Below are 23,911 nucleotides of genomic sequence, written 5' to 3'. Positions count from 1 at the left end.
ACATCGGCGAGTGCGCCATCCTCGGGGGAGATTTTAATTGCACCCTCGAGGCAAGGGACCATTTGGGTCCCCCGCACAGCCTGGTGTTGGTGGAGAATTTGAGGGACCTGGTCGGGTCCTTTGACTTGGTGGACGGCTGACGAAATCGCCATCCCGACTCCAGCGCCTTCACTTACGTGAGGTCTGGAGGAGGAAGGTCCAGAATCGACTGCCTTTACATTTCCCGGGCGTACGTCTCCTGCGTCCCAGCAGCTTCCATGTGGCCGGTGCTGTGCATGGACCACCACCTGGTGTGGGCGGAGCTCGCTCCATTGCACACGTCGGGGGGTCCACGTACTGGCATTTTAACAACCTGCTGCTGGAGGACGAGTATTTCTGGGATTCGTTTCGTCGGTTCTGGGCCGACTGGAGAAGGAAGCGGGGGGGCTTCCCCTCCTTGAGGCTATGGTGGGACCTGGACAAGGCTCACGTCCTTCTCTTCTGTCAGGAGTACACAAGGGGGTCAACCAAGAGGCGGGAGGCCTGGGTCAGGTGGTTGGAGAGGGAGGTGCTCAACCTGGAGTCCTGTCTCGGTCAAGTCGTCGATGACCCAGCCCTGCGGAAGGTGTACGAAGAGAAGAAGGGCACACTGAAGGACCTGCAGCTCATCGGGTCCTGAGGCGCGTACGTGAGGTCATGGATCCAGATCCTCCGGGACCTGGACCATGGCTCCCCCTTCTTCTACTCGCTGGAAAAAATGGGGGTCCATAAGCAGCTCTTGGGTCTGCTGGACGATGACGGATCTCTGGTCTCGGATCCGGAGGGGATCAGCACGAAGACCTAGGCCTATTACAGGGCTCTGTTCTCTCCGGATCCGTCCAGCGAGGATGCACGCAGAGTTTTGTTGGAGGACTTGTTGAAGGTCGGCCCGGAGGGCGTCGAAAAATTGGACACTCCGCTAAGCTTGGTGGAGCTGACCGGCGCCCTCAGCCAGCTCTCGAAGGGAAAGTCCCCGGGGCTGGATGGGCTGACTATGGAGTTCCAGAGGGCATTCTGGGATGTCCTGGGGGGCGACTACATGTGGGTCCTGGGGGAAAATCTGGCGACCGGGGAGATGCCCCTCTCTTGGCGCAGGGCGGTCATTGTCCTGCTGCCTAAGAGGGGCGATCTCTGCCTATTAAAAAACTGGTGCCCGGTCTCCCACCTCAGTACATAAGAACATAAGAACATAAGAAATAGGAGCAGGAGTAGGCCAATCGGCCCCTCGAGCCTGCTCCACCATTCAATAAGATCATGGCTGATCTGATCCTAACCTCAAATCTTCTATCACTGTGCATCCACCCGAACCCATGTGATGGATTATAAAATTTTTGCCAGGGCCATGTCTGCCCGCCTTGGCACCGTGCTGGCCCACATGATCCACCCGACCAGTCCTACACAGTCCTGGGCTGGACTATCCACGATAACATCCATCTGGTCCGGGACCTGGTCCACCATTCCCAGAGATCTGGTCTGTCGGTCGCCTTCCTTTCCCTGGATCAGGAGAAAGCGTTCGACAGGGTGGATCATGAGTATCTCTTCGGAACTCTGCACGCATTCGGGTTCGGGATGCATTTCGTCGCCTGGATCCGACTTCTGTACGCTGCCGTGGAGTGTCTGATTAAAGTTAATGGGTCTTTGACGATGCCGCTTCGCTTTGGGAGGGGTGTGCATCAGGGATGCCCCATGTCCAGCCAGTTATATGCCATCTGCGTGGAGCCTTTCCTGCGCATCTTGCGGAAGAGGCTGACGGGACTGGCTCTGCAAGGGCCGGGTGTGGCAGTCGTCCTCTCGGCTTATGCCGATGACGTGCTCCTCATGGTCATGGATCCCGCTGACTTGCGGAGGATGCGAGAATGCCAGCAGATTTACTCGGACGCATCCTCCGCCAGGATCAACTGGGAGAAATGTTCTGGACTCCTGGTGGGCCATGGGCGGGTGGACTCCCTGCCGGAGGAGTTCAGGCCCTTCGCCTGGAGCACCACGCACCTCCTCTACTTGGGAGTCCACCTCAGCCCCGCCGAGCATGCCTGGCCGGCGAACTGGCAAGAGCTGGAGGCCAAAGTCACCGCTCGCCTAGGACGCTGGACAGGACTGCTCCGAGTGTTGTCCTACAGGGGTCGAGTGCTGGTCATAAACCAGCTGGTGGCTGCCATGTTGTGGTACCGGTTGGTCACTTTGATCCCGCCCCCTGCGTTTGTCGCCAAGATGCAGAAGAAGCTCATCGACTTCTTTGGGACAAAGGGAAGCACTGGGGCTCTGCCGTGGTTCTGAGTCTTCCACTTAGGGAGGGCGGTCAGGCGCTGGTGTGCCTTCGCACCCGGGCGGTGACTTTCCATCTTCGGACCCTGCAGAGATACCTGTACGTCGAGAATCCTCCTCGATGGTGTGCGCTGGTGACGTATTTCTTCCGCCAGCTGCACAGCCTCAATGACGACATGCAGCTCCTGTTTGTGGAATTGGGCCATGCGCGTGCCTGCCTGTGAGAGCTGCCTGTCTTCTACCAGGAACTGCTATGGGTCTGGAACAGCGTCGCCTCCAGGCAGAGTTCTAACCTGTCAGGAGTGGAGGCTCTCCTTCAGGAGCCGCTGCTCAGGAATCCGCACCTCCGTGACCGCTGGATCGGGCGGCTGGCGGAGGGCAGGGCTGTGCCTGGTAAGGTGACCAGGGTCAGGGACCTGCTCGATGGTGGAGGAGCGGGCTGGATGGTGCCGGAGGCGCTGGCGCAGCGCCTGTCCTGGGCCAACGTCCGGCTCATGGCCAAATCCATCGAGACGCTGAAAGCACCACTGGGCCTCGACTCCACTAGGTGTATCGAGGAGGCTCAGGCACGTGGGGCGATCCCGTCCGAACTGACCCCTGTTCAGACAGAATTCCTCATCGGTGCACGGCCCCAAAACCCCTCTCAGAAACCAGCACCTCACAGCTTGAGCCGTCTCGAGGAAATGCCCTCCATGCCTTTTAGTTCTGCGCGGAGGGGTTTCCTGTATGGGCTGCTCCTGCACACTCTCCACTTTGTCATCTTCGCCTGCCGTCCGGACATGCCTTGGCATGCCATCTTGCTGTCCGGCGGAGGTGGAGGTCCCCAATGGGGGGCTCTCTATGCGGGAGTCCTCCCTTTATCTATTGGGGACTTGGCCTGGAGGGTATTGCATGGAGCAGTCCCGTGCAATAAGATTTTAAGTAAGTTCACGGACTCCCAGGCCTCTTGCTATTTTTGCGGCCTAGAGGAGCCTGTGTTCCATGTTTATGTGGAATGTGAGAGGTTGCAGCCCCTGTTCCATTATTTGAAGGGGCTGCTCCTCGATTTTTGGCTGCACTTCAGTCCCACGCTCCTGATCTACGGCCACCCGGTGCAGAGGAGAGAGGGTAGGTCGGAAGACCTCCTTGTAGGACTGCTCCTGGGCCTGGCCAAAGTGGCCATAAACAGGTCCAGGCAGCGGGCGGTCGAGGGGGTCATTCGGCCCAATTGCCTGCCTCTCTTCTGCAGCTATGTTCACACCTGGGTTGCCCTGGAGATGGAGCACGCAGTGTCTGCCGGCACACTTGAGACCTTCCAAGACAGGTGGGTGCCGCGGGGACTGGAGTGCATCATCACCCCGGCCAATGTGATTTTAATTTAATTTGATTCGTTTTTTAAATTAATCCAGTGTTTTTAAGCTTCTTTACAGTCCATCTATTCGGCTGGGAGAGCAAGAGGCTCCGCTCGGCGATGCAGAGAGCCCTGCAGATGGAGAAGAATTTCGACCAGAGTCTGCTGGATCTGCACAAACTCTCCACTGGGAACGCCAACCTTCAACTTTGTGAATTCCTGGAGACCCACTATCCGGATGAACAAGTGAAGATGATCAAGAAGCTTGGAGATCACATCATTAACTTGAAGAGACTTGGACCCCTGCCTTGTAGGCATGAAGGCTTGTGACTTTGTACAAAGAGCTGAGACTTGAGCTCTGTGAATGTCATTAAAAAAAAGCACCAAAAAAAATGAATCAAAACAAATATTTAAAATTTAAAAAAAATATATATATAAAAAAATATAAACTAAAAAAAAATAAACTGTGGGTAGGCCGCGTCGCAGGGTTTATAAAGTTGGAGAATGGTCTCAGGCCCAAATGAGATCCAGCGGCTGAATGTGTTCCGCCGGACGGCAGCGGTGAGGCGTTTTCTCGGTGACAGACCCGGGTTACACGCCGCCATCTTGGTGAAGGGAAGACAGACCGGTTCTACCTGCAGCAGGGCACATGCGTGGCCATCTTTGTACAGGAACAGAGAGTGGGCAGGGCTTCAGGGTCCCAGTGACCAGGAGAGACAATCATTGACTCATTGATTTTATTCTCACTCTGCACACAGCGGGTGTGGAACTGAAGGTTTCAGGGTCCCAATGATCAAGAGGGACAATCATTGACTCATTGATTTTATTCTCACTCTGCACACAGCGGGTGTAGAACTGAACCCAACCAGAGTAGAGGGAGGGAGAAAACTGGGAGTGGAGGAAAGAAATGTTGGAGATGGTGCGATGGGTTTGGATTTCAGCACAGGGAGAGGGAGAGTGTGTGGGACGGGGATTTACAGCTTTGGGGTTAAAATGTGTTATTTTGGTCATTTTTCTAGATTTGCCATTTTTTGCCCACAGGGCAATCACAGTGCACTGACCAACACCTCAGCTTGTCAGAATAGGGCAGGTGGAACCGAGCCAGAGGCAGCTCTGGGACTTCATCTTCTGAGCATTGGGTTGGGAAAGAAGAATTCCATTGTTTATTGGGCCCTGGGCGAGCACTGCCCTCCCTCCCACAATTTTAATATTTTGATGCATCTGTCTATTTATATACTAGGAATGTTTTAATTGCTTTCACAGCAAAATGCATTTATTATTAAACCTCCACAGAAGCAACTGTGGTAACAATTGAATAAAACTCAGAGAGTTGTCAGGATCTGGAACGCTCGACCTGAAAAGGTCATGAGCTGATTCCATCAATGATTTTAAAAGGGAGTTGGGCGGGTACTTGAGGATGAGGATCTTACAGGGTTACGGACAACAAGCAGGGATGTGGGACTAAGCACGAGTGCTCTTTCTAAGGGCCAGCACAGGCATGATGGGCCGAATGGCTTCCTTCGTGCTGGACGTTTCCATGATTCTGTGAAAACTAACAGAACCAAACAAAGAAATGATCTTCCTTGGTTATTGATCATTTCACTAAATTTCAACAGAGTTCTCTATACACCAACAACAATTTACATTTGTATAGAGCTTTTAAAACATCTCAAGGCACTTTACAGTAGGGTAATGTGATGAAATAACTCTGTGTTCTGGCATTTGTATTGTCTGTTGTTGTTGTACTTGTTAATGTCTGGAATGTTCTACAGGTGTAGCCACTAATGCTCCTCCCTAGCCCCACCCCTCTGGATCCTTCCGGATTGGTGTGAGTCTTACTCATAAGGGCTGGGTCGGTGATGAATGATGGTTGCCCTGTTTTAACTCGATGCCATGTTCTTACTTAATTAAAGCCTTTAGTTTTAAGCTTTAACCTCTTGGATTCAGGCAGTTATTTGGCACATCAATTTTATTAAGTAACAACTTTTGCAAGATGGATCGATTTTTGAAACCAGAGCGTCTGGATATCGATCCCCATTAAGCAGATGCGTTGAAGAAATTTACGCATTGGCTTCGATGTTTTGAACACTTCATCGCATCGTTCGATCCAACGGTTAACAAGTTGGGTCTTCTAACCAACTTGGTAAGTCATCAAACCTACTTTATAATTGAAGATATTACTACATATGAAGAGGCCCTCGCAGCCCTTAAGGCCCAGTACCTTAAGTCGGTTAATGAAGTATACGCCAGGTATCGTTTGGCAAAGATGCCCAGCCAGAGAGGCTACCTGTTTTAAATGTAAGAAACGGGGACATTTTCATAAAGTGTGTAAGGGTAATCCTGTACCCGATGTCTTCTCTGCTGCCGCCTATCGTTTTACTCTAGCCTCGGTTACGGTTGACCAGACCATACCGTGTTCCTTGTCGAAATCTATGATGGACATCAAGATTAATGGTCGTCCTACTGGGTGTTTGATAGACTGTGGCAGTACTGAAAGTTTTATACACCCCAACCTTGTTAACTCCTGTTCATTGAAGGTGTATCCTACTCAAAGTGAAATCATGATGGCGTCCAAGTTCCTTACTTCGGAGGTAACTGGATATTGTAAAGTCACATTGACCGTTAAGGATACAGAGTATAAGGACTTTAAACTCCTCATATTACCTCAGTTGTGTGTGAACTTAATTTTAGGCTTGGACTTCCAGTGTCAGCATGAGAGCGTTACCCTTAAGTGCCTTGTGCATTGAGTAGTGCTGGAGTTTTGCTAAGTGGGAGAAAAATCATTTAAGTGTATTTTGTGAATTTTAGTGTGTTAAGAAGTCAATTATTTGAAGTAAGTTTAATTTTTTAAGGGTTTTTTTAACTCTTGGGCAGTTTAAACCGGAAGTAGAATCCGGGTATAAAAGGGGAGGGGCTAGTGCAGTGCACGGAGTGCCTCATGCATTGAGTGGTGCTGGAGTTTTGCTAAGTGGGAGAAAAATCATTTAAGTGTATTTTGTGAATTTTAGTGTGTTAAGAAGTCAATTATTTGAAGTAAGTTTAATTTTTTAAGGGTTTTTTTTAAACTCTTGGGCAGTTTAAACCGGAAGTAGAATCCGGGTATAAAAGGGGAGGGGCTAGTGCAGTGCACGGAGTGCTTTGTGCATTGAGTGGTGCTGGAGTTTTGCTAAGTGGGAGAGTTCGGATAAGTGGGAGGTGAGGGTGTGTTTTTTGCTCTGTTTTTTTCCCCACTCCCAGGCTTGGACAACACTGCAGAGGCGGAGCAGGGAGACGAGTCAACCAAACAGGCCCCACAGACAGTATTCAAGGAGGAGGTTGGTGATCAGCTGGTTGGTTGGTTTTCTTCCTTCTCTTCTCTTTTATACCTTTAAGTTGGTAAGTCCTTTGAATAGTGGTGTGACATTATCATCTATATCTGGGCAGTGTCTTCATAACTAATAATAAGAAATTTAATTAATGATATAGAATGGAGCAGGTGATGTGTTACTGTTGCGAGATGTGGGAGCCGGTGAACCCCATTGAGGCTCACGGTGATTACATCTGCGACAAGTGTTTGCTGCTAGAGAAACTCAAGTTCCATGTTATGGAGCTTGAGACCGATCTTCAGACACTGCGACACATCAGGGAGGGGGAGAAGTTCCTGGACTCTATGTTTCAGGAGATGGTCACACCTATGAAGTTAATTACTGCAGATGTAGTCCGTGGTCAGGGACAGGATGGTGTGACTACGAGTGAGGAAGGTACAGGGATCCAGGATGTAGTGTTGAAGGAGACGCAGCCCTTGTTCTTGTCCAGCAGAATCGAGGTTCTTACTCCCTGTGAGGGCAGGAGCAGGGACTGCAGGGAGGATGAGCAACCTGGCCACAGCACCGTGGTACAGGGGGCCATTCAAGTGGAGGGAGTAAAAAGAAATGTTGTAGTGGTAGGGGATAGTATCATTAGGGGGATAGATAGGGTTCTCTGCAGTCAAGAGCGGGAGTCCCGAAGGCTGTGTTGCCTGCCTGGTGCGAGGGTTAAGGACATCTCTTCTGAGCTGGAAAGAAACTTGGAGTGGGAGGGGGAGGATCCAGTTGTCGTGGTCCATGTTGGTACAAACGACATAGATAGGACAAGGAAGACGGTTCTGTTAAAGGAGTATGAGCAGCTAGGGGTCAAATTAAAAAACAGAACCACAAGGGTAATAATCTCTGGGTTATTACCTGAGCCACGAGTGAATATGGCTAGGATAAATAAAATTAAAGAGTTAAATGCGTGGCTCAAAGACTGGTGTGGGAGAAATGGGTTTTGCTTCTTGGGACACTGGCACCAATACTGGGACAGGAGGGAGCTGTTCCGTTGGGACGGACTCCACTTGGCCAGTGCTGGGACTAGAGTCCTGGTGAATCATATAACTAGGGCTGTAGAGAGGGCTTTAAACTAATTAGGGGGGGGGAGGTTTCTAGAGAGCAAATAATAGAAATGACAACAGAGAAGGTCATAGACTTAGGTAGCAGTGGGGGAATTAAAAAACAGAATGTGTCAGGAAGGGACAGAAGGTATGGAGCAAAAAGTAAAGTACTAAAAAGGGAAAAAACAGGAACTAAGTGTTACAAAACATATTTGAAAGTTCTTTATCTGAATGCACGTAGCATTCGTAACAAAATGAATGAGTTAACGGCACAAATAATGACATATGGGTATGATTTTGTGGCCATTACAGAAACATGGCTGCAGGGTGACCATGACTGGGAATTAAACATACCAGGTTATTTAACAATCAGGAAGGACAGGCAGGAAGGGAGAGGAGGTGGGGTGGCTATGTTAATAAAGGAAGGAATCACTATAATACAGAGAAATAATATTGGGTCAAAGGAGCAGGATAGTGAAACAGTTTGGGTGGAGATAAGGAATAATAAGGGGAAAAAAACACTAGTGGGTGTAGTCTATAGGCCTCCGAACAGTTGCAACTCTGTTGGATGGAGTATTAATCAGGAAATAGTTGAGGCTTGTAATAAGGGAACAGCTATAATTATGGGGGATTTTAATTATCATATTAACTGGACAAATCAAATTTGGCAGAGCAGCCTTGAGGATGAGTTCATTGAGTGTATTAGGGATGGGCTTCTTGAGCAGTATGTAACTGAACCAACCAGGGGGCAAGCAACCTTAGATTTGGTCCTGTGTAATGAGACAGGATTAATTAAAAATGTCCTAGTAAAGGATCCCCTTGGAATGAGTGACCATAACATGGTTGAGTTCCATATTCAATTAAAGGGTGAGAAGGTTGGATCTCAAACAAGCGTGCTGAGCTTGAATAAAGGAGACTATGAAGGTATGAGAGCGGAATTGATTAGAGTGGACTGGGAAAATAGATTAAAGGGTAAGACGGTACATGATCAGTGGTGTACATTTAAGGAGTTCTTTTACAACTTCCAAAAAATATATATTCCACTGAGGAAAAAAGGGTGTAAAAGAAAAGATAGCCATCCGTGGCTAAGTAAAGTAATTAAGGATAGTATCCGACTAAAAACAAGGGCATATAAGGTAGCCAAATCTAGTGGGAGGATGGAAGATTGGGAAGCCTTTAAAAGACAGCAAAAAATAACTAAAAGATTGATTAAGAAAGGGAAGGTAGATTATGAAAGTAAATTAACAAAAAATATAAAAACAGACAATAAAAGTTTCTATAGTTATACAAAAAGAAAAAGGGTGGCTAAAGTAAATGTTGGTCCCTTAGAGGTTGAGACCGGGAAATTAATGGTGGGAAACATGGAGATGGCAAAAACACTGAACAATTATTTTGTATCAGTCTTTACAGTAGAGGACACTAAGAATATCCCAACACTGGACAAACAGGGGGCTCTAGGGGGGGAGGAACTAAATACGATTAAAATCACTAAGGAAGTGGTACTTGGTAAAATAATGGGACTCAAGGCGAATAAATCCCCTGGACCTGATGGCTTGCATCCTAGGGTCTTGAGGGAAGTAGCGGTAGGGATTGTGGATGCATTGGTAATAATTTTCCAAAACTCACTGGACTCAGCAAAGGTCCCGGCAGATTGGAAAACTGCTAATGTAACACCCTTATTTAAAAAGGGTAGTAGGCAGAAGGCTGGGAAACTATAGACCTGTTAGCCTAACATCTGTGGTTGGTAAAATGTTAGAGTCCATTATTAAGGAGACCGTAACGGGACATTTGGATAAACATAATTTAATAGGACAAACTCAGCATGGTTTCATGAAGGGGAAGTCATGTTTGACAAATTTGCTGGAGTTTTTTGAGGAAGTAACATACAAGGTGGATAAAGGGGAACCAGTGGACGTAGTGTATTTAGACTTCCAAAAGGCATTTGACAAGGTGCCACACAAAAGATTATTGCTCAAGATAAAAAATCACGGGATTGGGGGTAATATTCTGGCGTGGGTGGAGGATTGGCTCTCTAACAGAAAGCAGAGAGTTGGGATAAATGGTTTGTTCTCAGATTGGCAATCAGTAACTAGTGGTGTTCCGCAGGGGTCAGTGCTGGGTCCCCAACTCTTTACAATCTATATTAACGATTTGGAGGAGGGGACCGAGTGTAACATATCAAAGTTTGCAGATGATACAAAGATGGGACGGAAAGTAGTGAGTGAGGAGGACATAAAAAACCTGCAAAGGGACATAGACAGGCTAAGTAAGTGGGCAGAGATTTGGCAGATGGAATACAATACTGGAAAGTGTGAGGTTATGCACTTTGGCAGGAAAAATCATAGAGCAAGTTATTATCTTAATGGCAAGAAACTGGAAAGTACTGGAGTACAAAGGGATCTGGGGGTCCTGGTGCACGAAACTCAAAAAGTTAGTATGCAGGTGCAGCAAGTGATCAAGAAGGCCAATGGAATGTTGGCTTTTATTGCTAGGGGGATAGAATATAAAAACAGGGAGGTATTGCTGCAGTTGTACAAGGTATTGGTGAGACCGTACCTGGAACACTGCATACAGTTTTGGTGTCCATACTTAAGAAAAGACATACTTGCTCTCGAGTCAGTACAAAGAAGGTTCACTCGGTTAATCCCGGGGATGAGGGGGTGGTCATATGAGGAGAGGTTGAGTAGATTGGGACTCTACTCATTGGAGTTCAGAAGAATGAGAGGCGATCTTATTGAAACATATAAGATTGTGAAGGGGCTTGATCGGGTGGATGCGGTGAGAATGTTCCCAATGATGGGTGAAACTAGAACTAGGGGGCATAATCTTAAAATAAGGGGCTGCTCTTTCAAAACTGAGATGAGGAGAAACTTCTTCACTCAGAGGGTGGTAGGTTTGTGGAATTTGCTGCCCCAGAAAGCTGTGGAAGCTGCATCATTAAATAAATTTAAAACAGAAATAGATAGTTTCCTAGAAGTAAAGGGAATTAAGGGTTACGGGGAGCAGGCAGGAAATTGGACATGAGTCTAGGTTCGGAATGGTCATGGCCCTGTGGGTAGTGGAGTGGGCCCAGGGGCCTTGTAGCCTGGTTCTGCTCCTATTGTTTTCTAATTCTGTGTTAGATTTCAGGAGATGGTTTTATTCCTGTTCCTGGCTGGGGTGGAGATCGCCTTTACAGAAGGTAAGTACTGTAGAAAACATAGGGACAGAGTGATCTCCTGGAAGAATTTCGATCGCCTAGATGGGTCGGAGAGGAATTTCCCAGATTTTTTTCTCCCAAATTGGCTATTGGGTCTTTATCTGGTTTTTCGCCTCTCCCGGGAGATCACATGGGTTCGGGTGGATGCACAGTGATAGAAGATTTGAGGTTAGGATCAGATCAGCCATGATCTTATTGAATGGTGGGGCAGGCTCGAGGGGCCGATTGGCCTACTCCTGCTCCTATTTCTTATGTTCTTACGTTCTTATCTTATGTTCTTATGGTGGATCCCAGCCTCCGCTCGCAGTCTGCAGCCTTTCTACTTTAAAAATAAGTCCGCCTTCTTTGTTCATGAACCTTGCTCGTAATTGTAGACCTATAGCGACTAAGAGTCGACGGTATAGTTCAGAAGATAAAACATTTGTAAAAGAGGAAGTGGAAAGGCTTCAATGGGAGGGAATCATTGAACACAGTAATAGCCCGTGGTGTGCCCAGGTGGTGGTGGTTAAAACTAATGAAAAGAAAAGACTTGTGGTCGATTGTAGTCAGACTATAAACTTGTATACCCAATTAGATGCCTACCCTTTGCCTCGTATTTCTGAGATGGTGAACCAGATAGCTCAGTACCGCGTGTTCTCCACCATTGATTTAAAGTCTGCCTACCATCAACTCCCCATCAAAATAGAAGACCGACCTTATACGGCCTTCGAAGCTAATGGGCGCCTGTACCAATTCCTTAGGGTGCCCTTTGGAGTGACGAATGGGGTATCCGTCTTCCAACGGGAGATGGATCATATGGTGGATGAATATGCATTGGAAGCAACATTCCCGTACCTGGACAATGTTACTATCTGTGGCCGCGACCAAAGGGAGCATGATCAAAATCTCGTGAAGTTCCTGGAGAATGCAAAGAGGTTAAACCTGACCTACAACGAAAACAAGTGTACCTTCAATACTACACGTTTGTGTATTCTTGGTTGCGTTCTGGGGAATGGGGTAATCGGGCCAGATCCTGAAAGATTACGCCCACTTAAGGAATTACCTTTACCTCACACTGTAAAAGCTTTAAGAAGGTGTCTGGGATTCTTCTTGTACTATGCCCAGTGGGTGGCTAGCTACTCAGATAAAGTCCGACCTCTTATTAAGTCGACGTCTTTTCTGCTATCGGTGGAAGCTCAGGAGGCTTTCTTTAATATCAAACGGGACATTGAGAAGGCAATGGTATGTGCCGTGGATGAGAAGATCCATTTTCAAGTGGAAAGTCGATGCATCTGATTTTGCATTGGCAGCAACTCTTAACCAAGCTGGTAGACCAGTAGCTTTCTTCTCTCATACATTGCAAGGACCAGAAGTTCGACATTCTTCAGTGGAAAAGGAGGAACAGACGATTATCGAAGCAGTCAGGTATTGGAGACATTATCTCGCTGGCCAATGTTTTACGCTTATTACTGACCAGCGATCTGTGGCCTTTATGTTCAATACTAAGCAGAGAGGCAAGATCAAAAATGATAAGATTTTAAGATGGCGAATAGAACTGTCAACATATGACTATGATATTCAGTACAGGCCTGGAGTATTCAATGAGCCATTGGATGCTTTGTCATGCGGAGTATGTGCTAGTCTAGGTATAGATAAGCTTCAAAGTCTCCACGACGCAATCTGCCACCCTGGGGTTACCAGAATGAACCACTTCATTAAGTCCCACAATCTACCCTATTCTATTGAGGAGGTCCGGACAATGACAAGAACCTGTTGTGTTTGTGTTGAATGCAAACCCCGCTTCTATAAGCCGTCCGAGCCAGCTCATCTTATTAAAGCAACTCGACCATTTGAGCGTTTGAGTCTCGATTTTAAAGGTCCCCTTCCATCGAGTGACCGTAATGTCTATTTTCTTAATATTATAGACGAATACTCTTGGTTCCCTTTTGTTATCCCCTGTCCGGATGTGACCAGTGCTGTTGTAATTAAATGCCTCTGCCAACTGTTTTCCTTGTTTGGCATGCCTAACTATATACATAGTGATAGGGGTTCTGCCTTTATGAGCGAAGAATTGTGACAGTTTTTGCTATCGAAAGGGATTGCAACGAGTAGAACTACCAGCTATAACCCTCGTGGTAATGGTCAGGTCGAGAAAGAAAATGCGACAGTGTGGAAGGCTATTGTACAGTCTCTGAATTTGCGAGGCCTGCCGACCTCTCGCTGGCAGGATGTCCTGCCAGACATGCTGCATTCCATAAGGTCTCTTTTGTGTACAGCGATGAATGCCACCCCTCATGAAAGGATGTTTAGCTTTCCAAGAAAAGCTACCAATGGAGTACTGTTACCCACATGGTTGACGACCACGGGCCCTGTGCTGTTGCGCAGACATGTGAGAGGCCACAAGACTGATCCACTGGTGGAGGAAGTACAACTCCTCCATGCTAATCCCCAGTATGTGTACATTCAATATCCGGATGGGCGAGAGGATACAGTCTCTATTAAAGATCTTGCACCTGCTGGAGCTCGAAAAGAGTTCGACTCTGAGAGTAGAGTTTTCAATCGTGGTATTGGACCTTCAGAGACACAAACCCTCAGTGTGGAAAACACTGATGATTCTGGGAATTCGAATGAACTGGACCTAATACCCTGGGAGGAGCCTCAGCAAGAGTTACATCATTCCCAGTGGACTATCAGACCTCCTGACAGACTGAATCTATAGCAGGGGTGAATGTGATGAAATAACTCTGTGTTCTGGCATTTGTATTGTCTGTTGTTGTTGTACTTGTTAATGTCTGGAATGTTCTACACGTGTAGCCACTAATGCTCCTCCCTAGCCCCGCCCCTCTGGATCCTTCCGGATTGGTGTGAGTCTTACTCATAAGGGCTGGGTCAGTGATGAATGATGGTTTCCCTGTGTTAACTCGATGCCATGTTCTTACTTAATAAAAGCCTTTAGTTTTAAGCTTTAACCTCTTGGATTCAGGCAGTTATTTGGCACATCAGGTAATAAGACAATAATCAACATACATATTTTGTTTGTGGTCCAGTGCACTTACACAAAGTTCCTTCACAACTGTAATAATTTTATTGCGGTTGCTGTGAAGGCTGCGCTCACTCTACTTGTACACCTCGTCTCCAAAGGAGGCAAAACAGGACTAATGCTGCCGACCTCAGCTCTTTTTGATCAGAAAATATCAACTGTTTCGCGTCACCAGGAAATGCACAAAAGAGGCAGCAGTGCTGATTGGCTGCCCAGGGAAGTCCTATTTAGATTAAACTCCTTCACCCAGAGGGTGCTGAGAATGTGGAACTTACTGCCACAGGGAGTAGTTGAGGTGAAGAGCATGGATGTATTTAAGGGGAAGCTGGATAAACACATGGGAGAAAGGAATAGAAGGAGATGCTGATAGGGTGAGAAGAAGAGAGATGGGACGAGGCTCGTGTGGAGCATAAACACCACATGGACCAGTTGGGCCGATTGGCCTGTTTCTGTGCTGTACAATGTGTGTAATTCTATGTAATAAGAGAGGAGAGAATGTTCCATAGAAACTAGAATTATCTGTTCCAACTTTTAATCCTGAACTTACAGTGATGTCTTTTGTAAACTGCTTTTACAGGGAATATCGGCCTTTGAATGTAGAAGGAGAAAAGTTTGCCTGTTCTGTCTGTGGGAAAAGATTTCGAAGATCGGTGTGACTGGAAAAGCACCGAGACACACACACCCGAGTGAGAGTGTTCCAGTGCACTGACTGCAGAAAGAGCTTTAAACAGTTACTCAGTCTGAAAAAACATCGCACCGTTCACAGCGGGGAGAAACCGTACACGAGTTGTCTGTGTGGATGAGGCTTCAACTGATTCAGCTCCATGTCCCAGCTGGAAACTCATCGATGCAGCGAGTTCACACCGGGGAGAGGCCGTTCACCTGCTCCGAGTGTGGGAAGGGATTCACTAATTCATCCAACCTGCTGATACACCAGCACATTCACACTGGGGAGAGACCGTTCACCTGCTCCATGTGTGAGGAGGGATTCACTAATTCATCCAACCTGCTGATAAACCAGCACATTCACACTGGGGAGAGACCATTCACCTGCTCCGTGTGTGAGAAGGGATTCACTAATTCATCCAACCTGCTGATACACCAGCACATTCACACTGGGGAGAGACTGTTCACCTGCTCCGTGTGTGAGAAGGGATTCACTAATTCCTCTGACCTTCTGAGACACCAGCGCATTCACACTGGGGAGAGGCCATTCACCTGCTCCGTGTGTGGGAAGGGATTCACTAATTCCTCTGACCTTCTCAGACACCAGCGCATTCACACTGGGGAGAGGCCATTCACCTGCTCCGTGTGTGGGAAGGGATTCAATCAGTCATCCACCCCGCTGACACACCAGCGAGTTCACACCGGGGAGAGGCCGTTCACCTGCTCAGTGTGTGAGAAGGGATTCAATCAGTCATCCAACCTGCTGAGACACCAGCAAGTTCACAAGTGACTGCAGAGGTTCGATTCTGCTGTTATTGCTGCTGTTAGTCACATCCAGGACTGAACCATGTTGATTCTGACAGTTGGGGTTTGTTTCTGCTGATGTTAATAACCCCTATAACTGGGCTGGATTTTAATATTCTGGATATATAGCTGATTGAGTTGTCAGGGCAACAGTGTCCCTTTAAGTACTGCTGTCTGATCTTTCCCCTTAATTTCTGTGGTGTGTCCCTGAAATATTTTACAATAAAATTATGACCTTTTACTTCAATTGTATATTAATCTTTGCTATAAAATCTACAATTCATTGCCTGAAAGATTCCATTGATTATCATCTCCAATTAGAAAGTGCTGATTAATCCTCACTGACAACTCTTACTGACTTACACATTACACACAGTGGCACCTCCATTATCCACCAGAAAGAAGGGGAATGGGAATTGGTGGAGAATCGAGAGTCCCCAAATGTTGCCCCTCCCATCTGGTACAGCAATCCCCTTGGCACGGGAATGGAGACAAGTCCAGTTATAGTGATGGGATGAGTTAAAGGTATTTACTCAGACGGGCGGAAGGTGGGAAGTGGTGTTCCATGCGGATTGGTGCTGGGACCACTGTTGTTCACCATTTACATGAATGATTTGGACTTGGGAATCAGAAGTACAATTTCAAAATTTGCCGATAACACTAAATTGGGGGGTGTATTTAATACTGAGGAAGACAGTGATAGCATCCTTGTAGAATTATTCAGTTGTGTTCAGTAAATAGCACCATCTTTTAATTTGCTTTGACTGATCACATCACTATATAGTTATGTGAAAAACAGAAATTATTAACAGCTCCCAATTTCAGAATTGTCAGATTCAAACTCAACTTCTTCCAAGTACAATCTAACATTTCAAAAATTGTAATGGATGTAGGTGAGATATTAGGACTGTTGTCTAACACAATCCAAACACAGTGACACACAGACAGATGGGCAGGTGTAGCTTCACAGTGAATCCTTTCAAGCCTCACTAAAAAGTGGCAGACTGGCAATCCATTGTCCACTAATGGAGTTGTGATCTTTGTAAATTAAGAAATGGAAATGTGTCGAAGAGTTGATTAACAGAGTGGGGCATCATCTTCCTTTGGTTTCTATTTCTGACACCAGGCAACAGAAAAGTGTCATTACAACACGACATAAACAGACTCTTCAGGTGTGAGACATCAGACTTCAGAACAACATGTCTGCCAGCTCTGGCCACAAACCTCAGTACAGTCAACCTTTCAGCAGCTGCAGCCCGGATTAAATAACTAGTAGTTTAACATGTCTAGCAGAACTTTTGTATCAAAATAGAAGAAATGTATTTGTGACACACAGACAATTAATAATTAAATCACAATGTGATTGTGAGGATCGATTATCGCATCTTGATACCTTCCGTGTCCACCAGTCGAGGAAGGTATCAAGTGAACCGGTGGACACCGCCTGCTCCCTCTCCAGGGCCACCCGGGCAGTGATAAGACCATGGGAGAGAGGCAGGCAGCCAGAGTGAACCCCCATGGGCCCCGCCCATCCAGGGCCTACAAATTGCTGTTTTCACCAGGCCCAAGAGCAGGTCCAGGAGAAGATCCTCCCACTTACCCACCCCCACTCCGCACCTGGCGGCCAAAGATTAGGAGCGTGGGGCTAAAGTGTAACCAAGAGTTGAGGAGCAGCCCCTTCAGGGAACTATACAGGGGCTGTAACCTCTCACACTGAATATATACATGGCACGTGGACTCGTCTAGGTCGCAAACATCACATCTGACCTTGGAGTCCGGAAAGGAGCTTAAACTGTTGCACACGACAGCTCCCTGCAACAGTCTCCACCCCAGATCCCCAATGGTGCTGGGAAGGGCTCCCGCATAGAGAGCCCTCCATTGGGGACCCATGCCTCCATCAGACAGCAAGATGACCCACCAGTCTGATTGAGATTAAGCAATAAACAAAATTAATCAATAAATGACACAGAAACCCGAGTCCCCGGGTCCTCAGCCCTGGTGTGAAGTATGCTGGCCACCAATTTTCCGTTACTAACTCGCACCTCAGGCCCCGCCCAGTCTGGTTTAATTACTGAATGTTTTCTAACTCGGGTTTCAGGCCTGTCATTCTGAGGGAAACAAGGCCTCATTTATTGGTGTGTCCCACCCGAGCGGCTGTTAATGGCTTTAATAAACTGGCAGCAAGGTTTTTTTTAAAGGTGAAAAGAGGTGAAAAACACAACTAGCGATGCCTCAAAACTCACGGACAGAGAAATCCACTTCATCAGTGCCCCTGCCACAGGACTCAATATCCACCCCCTCCACCACTGGTGCACTGTGTCTGCAGTATGTACGGTCGACAAGATGACCACGGTCAGGCCGTGTGGATTCAAGAGCCAGGCAACAGAATGAATGGAAAGATCGCAACAAACTACCCTTAACTCCAACCCTCTGATTTCTGTTTTGTAGCCAGCTTTCCATCCATTCTGCTGCCTGGCCCTTCACTCCACACGGCCTGACCTTGGTCATCTTGTCAATCTTACATACTGTTATGGATAGCAAGCTGGTCACAAAACAGAAAACAGAGAGTAGGGGTTAAGAGTAGCTACTCAGACTGGCAAAAGGTGGGAAGTGGTGTTCCACAGGGATCGGCGCGGGGATCACTATTGTTCACCATTTACATAAACGATTTGGACACGTGAATCAGAAGAACAATTTCAAAATTTGTCAATAACACCAAATTGGGAGGTAGAGTTAATACTGAGGAAGACAAAATGCAAGAAGACATTAATAAATTTCACAATGGGTGTGTAATTGGCAAATGAATTTCACTGTAGATCAGTGTGAGGTGGTGTGTTAATGAATTTCACTGTAGATCAGTGTGAGGTGGTGTGTTAATGAATTTCACTATAGATCAGTGTGAGGTGGTGTGTTAATGAATTTCACTGTAGATCTGTATGAGGTGGTGTGTTAATGAATTTCACTATAGATCAGTGTGAGGTGGTGTGTTAATGAATTTCACTATAGATCAGTGTGAGGTGGTGTGTTAATGAATTTCACTGTAGATCAGTGTGAGGTGGTGTGTTAATGAATTTCACTATAGATCAGTGTGAGGTGGTGTGTTAATGAATTTCACTATAGATCAGTGTGAGGTGGTGTGTTAATGAATTTCACCATTGATCAGTGTGAGGGAGTGTGTTAATGAATTTCACTATAGGTCAGTGTGAGCTGGTGTGTTAATGAATTTCACTGTAGATCAGTGTGAGGGGGTGTGTTAATGAATTTCACTATAGATCAGTGTGAGGTGGTGTGTTAATGAATTTCACTATAGGTCAGTGTGAGGTGGTGTGTTTTGGTGGGTAGAATAAGGAGGCCGCTCACTACTTGGACAAGGGGGTGAAATTGGGTTGCTTTGTGCCTCCCGCGATATTCAGCAGGAGGTTAGCGGCGGAGGTAGTCGGTAGCTCCCCGTGGCACTGCACCTCCGGCAATGACGTCATCGCCACGCGCAGCACCCCGGCTGCAACCTTGGGTTGCGACCACTGACCTATCGCTGGACGATATGTCCGACAGGGTCAGGGGTCATTTCTGCAGCCATGGCGACGCCACTTAAAGGGCAGGTGTTGGGCGGCAACTTTTTATTTTGGCCAACAGCCAGCACCTGCTCCCTTCCCCTTTCTTCTTCGGGGTGTCGGCCACGATCGCACAGCCCAGCGCTCCTCTTGATCTGACACCCCACACCCCGGTGGTCCAGCAGGGCCCCGGTGTGTGCAATGCTAGGCCCCTCCCCTTTAATCAGGGAGGGAGGTCTGCTATGACATGGTGCTATGTGCCGACAGGCATGGCGCTGTTACACGAAGCGCCGTGAAATTCACTGGTAATGCCTCAAGAGGGAGGGGAGCACTTCCAGTAGCACCCTGCTTCCTGCCTGGGGTGCTACCACTGAATTTAATGCGCAGGGGCGCTAAATTTTTTGGGGCGCTAAAATTAGCCCCGGCGCCACCGAATTTCTCCCTAAGAGTCTAAATGGGCTGGAGGAGCAGAGGGATCCAGGGATACAGATAAATAAATCACTAAAAGTAGCAACACAGGTTAATAAGGCCATTAAAAAAAAAAGCACTGGTGTGCATTCCTAAAGGAGCCTTCTGTTCCGTGCCTAGGAGCTCTGAACCATGGCAGAGAGCGGCTGGGACACGTTCCTCACACGCCTCGAGATTAACCCGCACGGCAACTTTGCTGTCAGTGAAGAGAGACAAGAAAGACCAAAGTGCCGTTTGCCCCTCTCAGTGTGGCCCTGAAGGATTGTGTCCAGGCTGGAGTTCTGTTCCCGCCGTACGATCCTCCCCCAGATTGTCCTTTGAGCTCCAGCCAGGTGATGCTAAACACTCAGGTGGGAAAGAAGAAAATCTACAATAATGTGTTTAAAACAAAGCTCGTTTATTTGACATCTATCCAGAATATTAAACTACAGCCCAGTTATAGGGGTTATTAACATCAGCAGAAACAAACCCCAACTGTCAGAATGAACATGGTTCAGTCCTGAATGTGATTAACAGCAGCAACAACAGCAGAATCCAACCCCTGCAGTCACTTGTGAACTCGCTGGTGTGTCAGCAGGTTGGATGACTGAGTGAATCCCTTCCCACACACGGAGCAGGAGAACGGCCTCTCCCCAGTGTGAACTCGCTAGTGTATCAGCAGTTTGGATGCCAGATTGAATCCCTTCCCTCACACGGAGCAGGTGAACGGCCTCTCCCCAGTGTGAACTCGCTGGTGATTCAGCAGGTTGGATAAATTTGTGAATCCCTTCCCACACTCAGAGCAGGTGAACGGCCTCTCCCCAGTGTGAACTCGCTGGTGATTCAGCAGGGTGGATGACTGAGTGAATCCCTTCCCATACTCAGAGCAGGTGAACGGCCTCTCCCCAGTGTGAACTCGCTTGTGATTCAGCAGGTTGGATGAGTTAGTGAATCCCTTCCCACACTCAGAGCAAGTGAACGGTCTCTCCCCAGTGTGAACTCGCTGGTGTGTAAGTACGTGGGATGAATGAGTGAATCCCTTCCCACACTCAAAGCAGGCGAACGCCCTCTCCCCAGTGTGAACTCGCTGGTGATTCAGCAGGTTGGATGACTTAGTGAATCCCTTCCCACACTCAGAGCAGGTGAATGGGCTCTCTCCAGTGTGAACTCGCTGGTGATTCAGCAGGTTGGTTGAATTAGTGAATCCCTTCCCACACTCAGAGCAGGTGAATGGGCTCTCTCCAGTGTGAACTCGCTGGTGATTCAGCAGTTTGGATGAATTAGTGAATCCCTTCCAACACTCAGAGCAGGTGAACTGCCACTACCCAGTATGAATTCGCTGGTGTGTCTGAAGGTCAGATGACTGAGTGAATCCCTTCCCACACTCAGAGCAGGTGAATGGCCCCTCCCCAGTGTGAACTCGCTGGTGTGTCAGTAGGTGGGATGAATTAGTGAATCCCTTCCCACACTCAGAGCAGGTGAACAGTCTCTCCCTGGTGTGAATGCACTTGTGTCTCGATAGGCCAGAGGATCGGCTGAAGCCTCGTCCACACACAGAACACGTGTACGGTTTCTCCCCGCTGTGAACGGTGCTTTTTGCTTCCATGTTCAGAGGCCGATGATATTCAGATCCGATGAGTCGAGTGACTCTGTCAGATCTTGAAGTGATGATTGGTTTGAGCTTACCATCTGTAAATCCTCCCCTTCCAGTGCCCTGTAAAATTAATATAAAACAGGGAGCGTGAGAGACAACCCACAAGAAAACAAAGGCAGGTTGTGAAATTGAGCTCAATGAATCTGGTCAATTGTGGGGTCGGCACTAGAAAAAAGTGACCATGAAAGCTGCTGGATTGTCATAAATACCCAACTGGTTCACTAATGTCCTTCAGGGAAGGGAATCCGCCACCTGGTCTGGGCCTACACAAGACTCTGACCTCTATGGGAGGAGAGAGAGAGGTGGGAGGGGGAGGGGGAGGGGGCGAAGGAAAGGAACTTTATACATCTGCAACTCGACCAGAACTTTGATAGAACCTCCAAAACACGCAACCTCCACCACCTAGAAGGACAAGGGCAGCTGTTGTATGGGAGCACCATCACATCCAAGTTCCCCTCCAAGTCACACGTCATCCTGACTCAGATATATTCATCGTTGCTGGGTCATAATCCTGGAACTCCTTACCGAACAACATTGTGGGAATACCTTCACCACACGGACTGCAGTAGTTCAAGAAGGCGACTCACCACCCCCTTTCTCAACGGGAAACTGGGGATTGGCCATATTTGCTGCTCTTGCGAGCTACGCCCACATCCCAAGAATGAATTAAAACAAATCTGTAGATGTAAACTGGATTAAAAGCCTGTACAGAAATACTTGTTCCTAAAACAATACTCTTTTACATTGTACGGACAGTGTCTGTGTAACAACCTAATCTCCCCCAGAATCCACCTCCCTTGACAGTCTCACATTGGAAATTGTTGGGTCCTCCTGGGCTCAGAAGTACTGGGGGTGAAACCCAGCAGCTTCTCCTCCATCTCCACTCCAGCTCAAACTGAAACATACAAACATAGAAACATAGAAGATAGGAGCAGGAGTAGGCCATTCGGCCCCTCTAGCCTGCTCCGCCATTCAATGCGATCATGGCTGATCATCCAAGTTCAGTACCCGGTCCCTGCTTTCTCCCCATACCCCTTGATCCCTTTAGTCTTAAGAAATATATCCAACTCCTTCTTGAATATATTTAATGTATTGGCCGCTACTGCCTTCTGTGGTAGAGAATTCCACAGGTTCACCACTCTCTGGGTGAAGAAATTCCTCCTCATTTCTGTCCTAAATGGCTTACCCCATATCTTAGACTGTGACCCCTGGTTCTGGATTCCCCCGACCTTCGTGAACATCCTTCCTGCATCTAGTCTGCACAGTCCTGTCAGAATTTTATAAGTTTCAATGAGATCCCCTCTCATTCTTCTAAACTCCAGTGAGTACAAGCCCAATCGTCCCAATCTCTCATACGTCATTCCTGCCATCCCAGGTATCAGCCTGGTGAATCTTCGTTGAACTCCTTCCACGGCAAGAACATCCTTCCTCAGATAAGGCGACCAAAACTGCACACAATACTCAAGATGTTGTCTCACCAAGGCCCTGTACAACTGCAGCAAGACATCCTTGTTTCTGTACTCAAACCCTCTCGCTACGAAGGCCAACTTACCATTTGCCTTCTTAACCGCCTGCTGCACCTGCATGCTTACCTTCAGCGACTGGTGCACAAGGACACCCAGGTCTCATTGCACTTCCCCTTCTCCCAATCTATTGCCATTCAGATAATAATCTGCCTTCCTGTTTTTGCCACCAAAGTGGATAACCTCGCATTTATCCACATTATACTGCATCTGCCATGCTTCTGCCTAATCACCCAACCTGTCCAAATCATACTGGAGTTTCTCGGCATCCTCCTCACACACGCCCACCCTGCTTTGTGTCGTCTGCAAACTTGGAGATGTTACATCTAGTTCCCTCGTCTAGATCATTTATATATACTGTGAATAGCTGGGGTCTTAGGACCAATCCCAGTGGTGCCCCACTAGTCACTGCCTGCCACTCGGAAAAATACCTGTTTATTCCAACTCTTTGCTTCCTGTCTGCCAACCAGTTCTCTATTAGTCAGTACCTTGCCCCCAATCCCATGTGCCTTAGCTTTACACGCTAATCTCTTATACGGTACCTTATCAAAAGCCTTCTGAAAGTCCAAATACACCACATCCACTGTTCTCCCTTATCTATTCTACCAGTTACATCCTCAAAAAATTTCAGTAGATTAGTCAAGCACGATTTACCTTTTGTAAATCCATGTTGACTTTGTCCGATCCTGTCACTGTTTTCCAAGTGCTCTGCTATTACATCTTTTATAATGGACTCGAGCATTTTCCCCACTACCGATATAATTCCCCATTTTCTCTCTACCATCTTTTTTGAATAGTGGGGTAATATTAGCTACCCTCCAATCCATGGGAACTGTTCCAGAGTCTATTGAATTTTGGAAGATGATCAGCAATGCATCTACTATTTCTAGGGCTACTTCCTTAAGTACCCTAGGATGTCGATTATCAGGCCCAGGGGATTTATCGGCCTTCAATCCCGTCAATTTCCCTAACACCATTTCCCTACAAACACTGATTTCTTTCAGTTCCTCCCTCTCATTAGACCCTATGTTCCCCGACATCTCTGGGAGGT

The 23,911-nt window shown here is 47.4% G+C and overlaps 1 protein-coding gene and 2 pseudogenes across 2 annotated transcripts in view; all 3 read right to left on the bottom strand.

Annotated features, from left to right (window-relative positions):
• The window catches only part of LOC147093446 (uncharacterized), a 316,083-nt gene that overhangs the window by 163,370 nt on the left and 128,802 nt on the right, over positions 1-23,911 (bottom strand). The window lies entirely within an intron of this gene.
• LOC147093447 (uncharacterized) overlaps positions 1-23,911 on the bottom strand; it is a 420,125-nt pseudogene that overhangs the window by 292,825 nt on the left and 103,389 nt on the right. The window lies entirely within an intron of this gene.
• LOC147093451 (uncharacterized) overlaps positions 20,142-23,911 on the bottom strand; it is a 29,035-nt pseudogene continuing 25,265 nt past the window's right edge.

Source organism: Somniosus microcephalus, unplaced genomic scaffold, assembly GCF_052327205.1.
Source record: "Somniosus microcephalus isolate GS21.2 unplaced genomic scaffold, FLI_Smic_1.0 unresolved_chr1, whole genome shotgun sequence".
In the NCBI taxonomy this organism is placed as follows: domain Eukaryota; kingdom Metazoa; phylum Chordata; class Chondrichthyes; order Squaliformes; family Somniosidae; genus Somniosus; species Somniosus microcephalus.
This window is presented reverse-complemented; position numbering and strand designations above follow the sequence as displayed.